This window comes from Arachis stenosperma, chromosome 9, assembly GCF_014773155.1.
Source record: "Arachis stenosperma cultivar V10309 chromosome 9, arast.V10309.gnm1.PFL2, whole genome shotgun sequence".
In the NCBI taxonomy this organism is placed as follows: Eukaryota; Viridiplantae; Streptophyta; class Magnoliopsida; order Fabales; family Fabaceae; genus Arachis; species Arachis stenosperma.
The window spans coordinates 122,260,052-122,271,480 of NC_080385.1; the positions used below are offsets into that span (position 1 = coordinate 122,260,052).

At 41.3% G+C, this 11,429-nt stretch overlaps 1 non-coding gene across 1 annotated transcript; it reads right to left on the bottom strand.

The window, feature by feature from the left end:
- Nucleotides 1-211: 211 nt before the first annotated feature.
- Nucleotides 212-319, bottom strand: LOC130952150 (small nucleolar RNA R71). Its single transcript, XR_009074330.1, has one exon. It is a non-coding gene; the product is annotated as a small nucleolar RNA R71 (small nucleolar RNA).
- Nucleotides 320-11,429: the final 11,110 nt, after the last annotated feature.

The window sequence follows — 11,429 nt, forward strand, 5'->3', positions numbered from 1 at the left end:
CTATCAGTTTTTAACTGAGTTCTTGCAGATCTGTGAAACTGTTAAGACTAATGGAGTAGATCTTGAAGTCTACAGGCTCATGCTTTTCCCTTTTACTGTAAGAGACAAAGCAAGAACATGGTTGGACTCACAACCTAAAGATATCCTGGACTCTTGGGATAAGCTGGTCACGGCCTTCTTGGTTAAGTTCTTATCTTCTCAAAAGCTGAGCAAGCTTAGAGTGGATGATCAGACCTTCAAACAAAAAGATGGTGAATCCCTCTTTGAAGCATGGGAAAGATACAAGCAATTGACCAAAAGGTGTCCTTCTGACATGCTTTCAGAGTGGACCATTTTGGATATATTCTATTATGGTCTATCTAAGTTCTCTAAGATGTCACTAGACCATTCTGCAGGTAAATCCATTCACCTAAAGAAAACGCCTGCAGAAGCTCAAGAACTCATTGACATGGTTGCAAATAACCAATTCATGTACACTTCTGAGAGGAATCCTGTGAGTAATGGTATGCCTCAGAGGAAGGGAGTTCTTCTTGAAATTGATGCTCTGAATGCCATATTGGCTCAGAACAAAATATTGACTCAGCAAGTCAACATGATTTCTCAAAGTCTGAATGGATGGCAAAATGTATCCAACAATACTAAAGAGGCATCTTCTGAAGAAGAAGCTTATGATCCTGAGAACCCTGCAATGGCAGAGGTGAATTGCATGGGTAAACCCTATGGGAACACCTATAATTCTTCATGGAGAAATCATCCAAACTTCTCATGGAAGGATCAACAAGAGCCCCAACAAGGCTTTAATAATGGTGGAAGAAACAGGCTTAGCAATAACAAGCCTTTTCCATCATTTTCTCAACAACAGACAGAGCATTCTGAGCAGAGCTCCTCTAGCTTAGCAAATATAGTCTCTGATCTGTCTAAAGACACTTTAAGTTTTATGAGTGAAACAAGGTCATCCATTAGAAATCTGGAGGCACAAGTGGGCCAGCTGAGTAAGAAAATCACTAAAACTCCTCCTAGTACTCTCCCAAGCAATACTGAAGAGAATCCAAAAAGAGAGTGCAAGGCCATTGACATAATAAAAATGGCTGAACCTAGAGAGGAAGGGGAGGACGTGAATCCCAATGAGGAAGACCTCATGGGACGTCTCCCAGACAAGAAAGAATTCCATATTGAGGACCTAAAGGAATCTGAGGCTCATATAGAGACCATAGAGATTCCTTAAACCTCCTTCTACCATTCATGAGCTCTGAGAACTATTCTTCCTCTGAAGAGGATGAAGATGTAACTGGAGAGCAGGTTGCTCAATATCTAGGAGCCATCATGAAGCTGAATGCCAAGTTGTTTGGTAATGAGACTTGGGAAGGTGAACCTCCCTTGCTCATTAGTGAACTAGATACATGGGTTCAGCAAACTCTACCTCAAAAGAAACAAGATACTGGTAAATTCTTAATACCCTGTACCATAGGCACCATGACCTTTGAGAAGGCTCTGTGTGACCTGGGGTTAGGTATAAATCTTATGACACTCTCTGTAATGGAGAAGCTATAGATCTTTGAGGTACAGGCTGCCACATTCTCATTAAAGATGGCAGACAAGTCAATAAGAAAAGCTTATGGATTGGTAGAGGACATGTTAGTAAAGGTTAAAGGCCTTTACATCCCTGCTGATTTCATAATCTTAGACACTAGGAAGGATAAGGATAAATCCATTATCCTTGGAAGACCCTTCCTAGCCACAGCAGGAGCTGTGATTGATGTTGACAGAGGAGAGCTAGTCCTTTAATTGAATGGTGACTACCTGGTGTTTAAAGCTCAAGGATCTTCCTCTGCAACCATGGAGAGGAAGCATGAAAAGCTTCTCTCAATACAGAGTCAAACAGAGCCCCCACAATCAAACTCTAAGTTTGGTGTTGGGAGGCCACAACCAAACTCTAAGTTTGGTATTGAACCCCATATTCAAACTCTAAGTTTGGTGTTGGGAGGTCCCAACAATGCTCTGAGGATTTGTGAGGCTCCATGAGAGCTCACTGTCAAGCTATTGACATTAAAGAAGTGCTTATTGGGAGGCAACCCAATTTTTATTTATCTATATTTTTATTGTTCTTTTATGTTTTATTAGGTTCATGATCATGTGGAGTCACAAGACAATTACTAAAATTAAAAACAAAATCAAAAATAACAGAAGAAACAGCACACCCTAGAGGAAGAGCTTACTGGCGTTTAAACGCCAGTAAGGAGCATCTGGCTGGCGTTCAACGCCAGAACAGATCATGAATCTGGAGTTGAATGCCAGAAACAAGCAGCAGTCTAGCATTTAAACGCCAGGATTACACCCTGAGGAGAGCTGGCGTTAAACGCCAGAAACAAGCATGGAACTGGCGTTTAACACCAGAAACATGCTACAGATTGGCGTTGAACGCCCAAAACAAGCATAGAGCTGGCGTTGAATGCCAGAAACAAGCATCAATCTGGCGTTGAATGCTAGGATTGCATGCAGAGGGCATTTTACACGCACCATTGGTGCAGGGATGATAAATCCTTGACACCTCAGGAATTGTGGATCCCACTGGATCATCTCAGGATCTGTGGACCCCACAGGATCCCTAACTCACTTTCTCTCTTCTTCACACAATCGAATAACACTCTTCCCCAAAAATCCTTCACCAATCACCTCAATCTCTCTTCCCCATCACCTCTTCACCACTCACATCCATCCACTCTTCCCCATAAACCCCACCTACCTTCAAATTCAAAATCCCTTTCCCACCCAAACCCACTCTAATGACCGAACCTACTACCCTCTCCCTCCACCATATAAACCCCTCTATCCTTCTTCATTTTCACACATCACAACCCTCTCTTCTCCCCCTTGGCCGAATACACACCCCTCTCCTTCTCCTTCATATCTTCTTCTTCTTCTTCTATTCTTTCTTTTTTTTGCTTGAAGGTGAGCAACATTCTAAGTTTGGTGTGGTAAAAGCATAGCTTTTTTGTTTTTCCATAACCATCTATGGCACCTAAGGCCGGAGAAACCTCTAGAAAGAGAAAAGGGAAGACAAAAGCTTCCACCTCCGAGTCATAGGAGATGGAGAGATTCATCTCAAAGGTCCATGAAGACCACTTCTATGAAGTTGTGGCCAAGAAGAAGGTGATCCCTGAGGTTCCTTTCATGCTAAAAAAAATGAGTATCCGGAGATCCGACATGAGATCCAAAGAAGATGTTGGGAAGTTCTAACCAACCCCATTCAACAAGTTAGAATCTTAATGGTTCAAGAGTTCTATGCCAATGCATGGATCACTAGGAACCATGATCAAAGTATGAACCCGAATCCAAAGAATTATCTTACAATGGTTCGGGAGAAATGCTTAGATTTCAGTCCGGAAAATGTAAGGTTGGCATTCAACTTGCCTATGATGCAAAAAGATGCACGCCCCTACACTAGAAGGGTCAACTTTTATCAAAGGTTGGACCAAGTCCTTATGGACATATGTGTGGAAGGAGCTCAATGGAAAAGAGACTCTAAAGGCAAGCCGGTTCAATTGAGAAGACTGGACCTTAAGCCTATGGCTAGAGGATGGTTGAAATTCATCCAACGCTCCATCATCCCCACTAGCAACCGATCCGAAGTAACTGTGGATCGGGCCATCATGATCTATAGCATCATGATTAGAGAGGAAGTAGAAGTTCATGAAGTCATCTCTCTAGAACTCTACAAAGTAGCCGAAAAGCCCTCCACCTTGGCAAGGCTAGCTGGTGCACGAAATTGTGATCATCAATGGCGCCATCAACATGGTACGCTCAATTGCAATCTCAACTCTTTATCACAACTTCGCACAACTAACCAGCAAGTGCACTGGGTCGTCCAAGTAATAAACCTTACGCGAGTAAGGGTCGATCCCACGGAGATTGTTGGTATGAAGCAAGCTATGGTCATCTTGTAAATCTTAGTCAGGAAGATTCAAATGGTCATGAATGATTTATGAATAAAACATAAAACAAGGATAGAGATACTTATGTAATTCATTGGTGAGAATTTCAGATAAGCGTGTGGAGATGCTTTGTCCCTTCCGTCTCTCTGCTTTCCTATTGTCTTCATCCAATCCTTCTTACTCCTTTCCATGGCAACCTGTATGTTGGGCATCACCGTTGTCAGTGGCTACAGTCCCATCCTCTCAGTGAAAATGTTCAACGCGCTCTGTCACAGCACGGCTAATCATCTGTCGGTTCTCAATCAGGTTGGAGTAGAATCCATTGATTCTTTTGCGTCTGTCACTAACGCCCAGCCTTCAAGAGTTTGAAAGCTCGTCACAGTCATTCAATCATTGAATCCTACTCAGAATACCACAAACAAGGTTTAGACCTTCCAGATTCTCTTGAATGCCGCCATCAGTTCTAGCTTATACCACGAAGATTCCGATTAAGGAATCCAAGAGATAAACATTCAAGCCTTTGTTTGCTTGTAGAACGGGAGTGGTTGTCAGGCACGCGTTCATAAGTGAGAATGATGATGAGCGTCACATAATCATCACATTCATCATGTTCTTGGGTGCGAATGAATATCTTGGAACAAGAATAAGCTGAATTGAATAGAAGATCAATAGTAATTGCATTAATACTCGAGGAACAGCAGAGCTTCACACCTTAATCTATGGTGTGTAGAAACTCCACCGTTGAAAATACATAAGAACAAGGTCTAGGTATGGCCAAATGGCCAGCCCCATGATCTAAGATAGCATAAGACTACTCAAAGATAGCTACCCAGATGAGAATACAATAGTAAAAGGTCCTATATGTAGAGAACTAGTAGCCTAGGGTTTACAGAAATGAGTAAATGACATAAAAATCCACTTCCGGGCCCACTTGGTGTGTGCTTGGGCTGAGCATTAAAGCTTTCATGTGTAGAGGCTTTTCTTGGAGTTAAACGCCAGCTTCTATACCAGTCTGGGCGTTTAACTCCCATTCTTGTGCCAGTTTCGGCGTTTAACGCCAGGCATTCTTGAGCTGATTTGGAACGCCGGTTTGGGCCATCAAATCTCGAGCAAAGTATGGACTATTATACATTGCTGGAAAGCCCAGGATGTCTACTTTCCAACGCCGTTGAGAGCGCGCCAATTGGGCTTTTGTAGCTCCAGAAAATCCACTTAGAGTGCAGGGAGGTCAGAATCCAACAGCATCTGTAGTCCTTTTCAGCCTCTGAATCAGATTTTTGCTCAAGTCCCTCAATTTCAGCCAGAAAATATCTGAAATCACAGAAAAACACACAAACTCATAGTAAAGTCCAGAAAAGTGAATTTTAACTAAAAACTAATAAAAATATACTAAAAACTAACTAAAACATACTAAAAACATACTAAAAATAATGCCAAAAAGCGTATAAATTATCCGCTCATCGCTAGCTTTTCCTCATCTTATTTGCCATCTATGCTACTCAGCTGGAGTTGTCATAAAAGGAGACATCCTCATTGAAGAGGACAAGCCCATCACTAAGAAGAGGATGGAGCAAACAAGAGAGGCCATCCATGGATCTCAAGAGATGCATGAGGAAGCTCATCATCAAGAAATCCCTGAGATACCTCAAGGGATGCATTTTCCACCAAACAACTATTGGGAACAACTCAACATTCTCTAGAAGGATTGAGTCATGATATGAACTAATTAAGGGTGGAACACCAAGAGCACTCCATCATTCTCCATGAGATTAGAGAAGATAAAAGAGCTATGAGGGAGGAGCAACAAAGGCAAGGAAGAGACATAGAGGAGCTCAAGGACATCATTGGTCCTTCAAGAAGAAGACGCTGCCATCACTAAGGTGGACTTATTCCTTAACTTTCTTGTTCCTATTTCTCTGTTTTTTCGGTTTTAAGCTTCATGTTTATCTATGTTTGTGTCTTTATTACATGATCATTAGTGTCTAGTGTCCATGTCTTAAGGCTATGAATAATTCCATGAATCCTTCACCTCTCTTAAATGAAAAATGTTTTTAATTCAAAAGAACAAGAAGTACATGAGTTTCGAATTCATCCTTAAAATTAGTTTAATTATATTGATGTGGTGACAATACTTTTTGTTTTCTGAATGAATGCTTGAACAGTGCATATTTATCTTGTTGTTTATAAATGTTAAAATTGTTGGCTCTTGAAAGAATGATGAACAAGAGAAATGTTATTGATGATCTGAAAAATCATAAAATTGATTCTTGAAGCAAGAAAAAGTAGTGAAGAACAAAGCTTGTGAAAAAAAAGTGGCAAAAAAAATATAAAAGAAAAAAAAAAGCAAGCAGAAAAAAAGCCAATAGCCCTTAAAACCAAAAGGCAAGGGTAAAAAGGATCCAAGGCTTTGAGCATCAATGGATAGGAAGGCCCAAGGAAATAAAATTCAGGCATAAGCGGCTAAATCAAGCTGTCCCTAACCATGTGCTTGTGGCATGCAGGTCCAAGTGAAAAGCTTAAGACTAAGTGGTTAAAGTCGTGATCCAAAGCAAAAATAGTGTGCTTAAGAGCTCTGGACACCTCTAACTGGGGACTTTAGCAAAGCTGAGTCACAATCTGAAAAAGTTCATCCAGTCATGTGTCTGTGACATTTATGTATCCGGTGGTAATACTGGAAAACAAAGTGCTTAGGGCCACGGCCAAGACTCATAAAAGTAGTTGTGTTCAAGAATCAACATACTTAACTAGGATAATTAATAACACTATCTGAACTCTGAGTTCCTATAGATGCCAATCATTCTAAACTTCAAAGGATAAAGTGAGATGCCAAAACTGTTCAGAAGCAAAAAGCTACAAGTCCCGCTCATCTAGTTAGAACTAATATTCATTGATGTTTTGAGATTTATAGTATATTCTCTTCTTTCTATCCTAATTAATTTTCAGTTGCTTGGGGACAAGCAACAATTTAAGTTTGGTGTTGTGATGAGCGGATAATTTATACGCTTTTTGGCATTGTTTTTAGGTAGTTTTTAGTAGGATTTAGCTACTTTTAGGGATGTTTTCATTAGTTTTTATGCAAAATTCACATTTCTGGACTTTACTATGAGTTTGTGTGTTTTTCTGTGATTTCAGGTATTTTCTGGCTGAAATTGAGGGACCTGAGCAAAAATCTGATTCAGGCTGACAAAGGACTGCTGATGCTGTTGGATTCTAACCTCCCTACACTTGAAATGATTCAGGTATTTTTTTTTCATTTTTTTTCCTTTTTTTTTACTTTCGTTTTTTTTTTTTGAATAATTACTGCTTTTTCTTGCTTCGAGAATCATTTTTATGATTTTTCAGATCCTCAGTAACATGTCTCCTTTTTCATCATTCTTTCAAGAGCTAATCATTCATGAACAACAAATTCAAAAGACATATGCGCTGTTCAAGCATACATTCAGAAATCAAAGGCATTGCCACCACATCAAAATAATTAATCTGTTATAAAATTCAAAATTCAGCAATTCTTCTCTTTTTCAATTAAGAAGATTTTTCATTTAAGAAAGGTGATGGATTCATAGGACATTCATAACTTTAAGGCATAGACACTAAGACACTAATGATCACAAGACACATAGATAAACATAAGCATGAAAATTCGAAAAGCAGGAAAATAAAGAACAAGAAAATTAAAGAACGGGTCCACCTTAGTGATGGCGGCTTGTTCTTCCTCTTGAAGATCTTATGGAGTGCTTGAGCTCCTCAATGTCTCTTCTTTGTCTTTGTTGCTCCTCTCTCATGATTCTTTGATCTTCTCTAATTTCATGGAGGAGAATGGAATGTTCTTGGTGCTCCACCCTTAGTTGTCCCATGTTGGAACTCAATTCTCCTAGGGAGGTGTTGATTTGCTCCCAATAGTTTTGTGGAGGAAAGTGTATCCCTTGAGGCATCTCAGGGATTTCATGATGAGTGGGATCTCTTGTTTGCTCCATCCTTTTCTTAGTGATGGGCTTGTCCTCATCAATGGGGATGTCTCCCTCTATGTCAATTCCAACTGAATAACAGAGGTGACAAATGAGATGAGGAAAGGCTAACCTTGCCAAGGTAGAGGACTTGTCCGCCACCTTATAAAGTTCTTGGGCTATAACCTCATGAACTTCTACTTCCTCTCCAATCATGATGCTATGAATCATGATGGCCCGGTCTATAGTAACTTCAGACCGGTTGCAAGTGGGAATGATTGAGCGTTGGATAAACTCCAACCATCCCCTAGCCACGGGCTTGAGGTCATGCCTTCTTAGTTGAACCGGCTTCCCTCTTGAATCTCTCTTCCATTGAGTGCCCTCTTCACAAATGTCTATGAGGACTTGGTCCAACCTTTGATCAAAGTTGACCCTTCTAGTATAAGGGTGTTCATCTCCTTGCATCATGGGCAAGTTGAATGCCTAACCTTACATTTTCCGGACTAAATCTAAGTATTTCCCCCGAACCATTGTAAGCCAATTCTTTGGGTCCGGGTTCACACTTTGATCATGGTTCTTGGTGATCCATGCATTGGCATAGAACTCTTGAACCATTAAGATTCCGACTTGTTGAATGGGGTTGGTAAGAACTTCCCAACCTCTTCTTCGAATCTCATGTCGGATCTCCGGATATTCACTCTTTTTGAGTTTGAAAAGGACCTCGAGGATCACCTTCTTCAAGGCCACAACTTCATAGAAGTGGTCTTGATGCACCCTTGAGATGAATCTCTCCATCTCCCATGACTCAGAAGTGAAAGCTTTTGCCTTCCCTTTCCTCTTTCTAGAGGTTTCTCCGGCCTTGGATGCCATAAATGGTTATGGAAAAACAAAAAGCAATGCTTTTACCACACCAAACTTAGAAGGTTTGCTCGTCCTCGAGCAAAAGAAGAAAGAAGAAATAGAGGAGATGGAGATGGCTTTGTGGTTCGGCCAAAGGGGGAGAAGTAGTGTTTAGGTTGTGTGAAAATGAAGGAGTGAAGATGGGTTTATATAGGGATGGAGAGAGGGGTAGGGTTCGGTTATGAATGGGTGAGTTTGGGAGAGAAAGTGATTTGAATTTGAATGGTGAGGTAGGTTGGGTTTTATGAAGGGTGTATGTGAGTGGTGAAGAGAAAGATGGGATTTGATAGGTGAGGGGTGTTTGGGGAAGAGTGGTTGAGGTGATTGGTAAATGGGTGAAGAAGAGAGAGGGTGGTGGGGTAGGTGGGGATCCTGTGGGGTCAACAGATCCTGAGGTGTCAAGAAAAAGTCATCCATACACCAAGTGGTGAGCAAAAAATGCTCTCTGTGCCAATTCTGGCATTAAACGCCGGGCTGGTGCCCCTTTCTGGCGTTAAACGCCAGCTTCTTGCCCTTTCCTGGCGTTTAATGCCAGTCTGGTGCCTCTTTCTGGCGTTAAACGCCCAGAATGGTGCCAGACTGGGCGTTAAACGCCCATTTGCTGCCCTTACTGGCGTTTAAACGCCAGCAAGGTCTTCCTCCAGGGTGTGCTATTTTTCTTTCTATTTTTCATTCTGTTTTTGCTTTTTCAATTGATTTTGTGACTTCTCATGATCATCAACCTACAAAAAATATAAAATAACAAAGGAAAATAGATAATTATAACATTGGGTTGCCTCCCAACAAGCGCTTCTTTAATGTCAATAGCTTGACAGAGGGCTCTCATGGAGCCTCAAAGATACTCAGAGCAATGTTGGAACCTCCCAACACCAAACTTAGAGTTTGAATGTGGGGGTTCAACACCAAACTTAGAATTTGGTTGTGGCCTCCCAACACCAAACTTAGAGTTTGACTGTGGGGGCTCTGTTTGACTCTGTTTTGAGAGAAGCTCTTCATGCTTCCTCTCCATGGTGACAGAGGGATATCCTTGAGCCTTAAACACAAAGGATTCTTCATTCACTTGAATGATCAATTCTCCTCTATCCACATCAATCACAGCCTTTGCTGTGGCTAGGAAGGGTCTGCCAAGGATGATGGATTCATCCATGCACTTTCCAGTCTCTAGGACTATGAAATCAGCAGGGATGTAATGGTCTTCAATCTTTACCAGAACATCCTCTACAAGTCCATAAGCTTGTTTTCTTGAATTGTCTGCCATCTCTAGTGAGATTCTTGCAGCTTGTACCTCAAAGATCCCTAGCTTCTCCATTACAGAGAGAGGCATGATGTTTATGCTTGACCCTAGGTCACACAGAGCCTTCTTAAAGGTCATGGTGCCTATGGTACAAGGTATTGAAAACTTCCCATGATCCTGTCTCTTTTGAGGTAATCTCTGCCTAGACAAGTCATCCAGTTCTTTGGTGAGCAAAGGGGGTTCATCCTCCCAAGTCTCATTACCAAATAACTTGTCATTTAGCTTCATGATTGCTCCAAGGTATTTAGCAACTTGCTCTTTAGTGACATATTCATCCTCTTCAGAGGAAGAATACTCATCAGAGCTCATGAATGGCAGAAGTAAATCCAATGGGATCTCTATGGTCTCAGTGTGAGCCTCAGATTCCCATGGTTCCTCATTAGGGAACTCATTGGAGGCCAGTGGGCGTCTATTGAGTTCTTCCTCAGTGGCGTTCACTGCCTCTTCCTCCTCTCCTAGTTCGGCCATGTAGGTCATGTTAATGGCGTTGCATTCTCCTTTTGGATTCTCTTCTGTATTGCTTGGAAGAGTACTAGGAGGGAGTTCAGTAATTTTCTTGCTCAGCTGACCCACTTGTGCCTCCAAATTCCTAATGGAGGACCTTGTTTCAGTCATGAAACTTTGAGTGGTTTTAATTAGATCAGAGACCATGGTTGCTAAGTCAGAGTGGTTCTGCTTAGAATTCTCTGTCTGTTGCTGAGAAGATGATGGAAAAGGCTTGCCATTGCTAAACCTGTTTCTTCCATCATTATTATTGTTGAAACCTTGTTGAGGTCTCTGTTGATCCTTCCATGAGAGATTTGGATGATTTCTCCATGAAGAATTATAGGTGTTTCCATAGGGTTCTCCCATGTAATTCACCTCTTCCATTGAAGGGTTCTCAGGATCATAAGCTTCTTCTTCAGATGAAGCGTCCTTAGTACTGCCTGGTGCAGCTTGCATTCCAGACAGACTTTGAGAAATCATATTGACTTGCTGAGTCAATATTTTGTTCTGAGCCAATATGTCATTCAGAGTATCAATCTCAATAACTCCTTTCTTCTGATTCGTCCCATTGTTCACAGGATTCCTTTCAGAAGTGTACATGAATTGGTTATTTGCAACCATTTCAATGAGCTCTTGAGCTTCTGCAGGCGTCTTCTTCAGATGAAGAGATCTTCCAGAAGAGCTATCCAAAGATATCTTGGACAGTTCAGACAGACCATCATAGAAGATACCTATGATGCTCCATTCAGAAAGCATGTCAGAAGGACACTTTCTGATCAATTGTTTGTATCTTTCCCAAGCTTCATAGAGGGATTCACCTTCCTTCTGTCTGAAGGTTTGGACTTCCACTCTAGGCTTACTCAATTTTTGAGG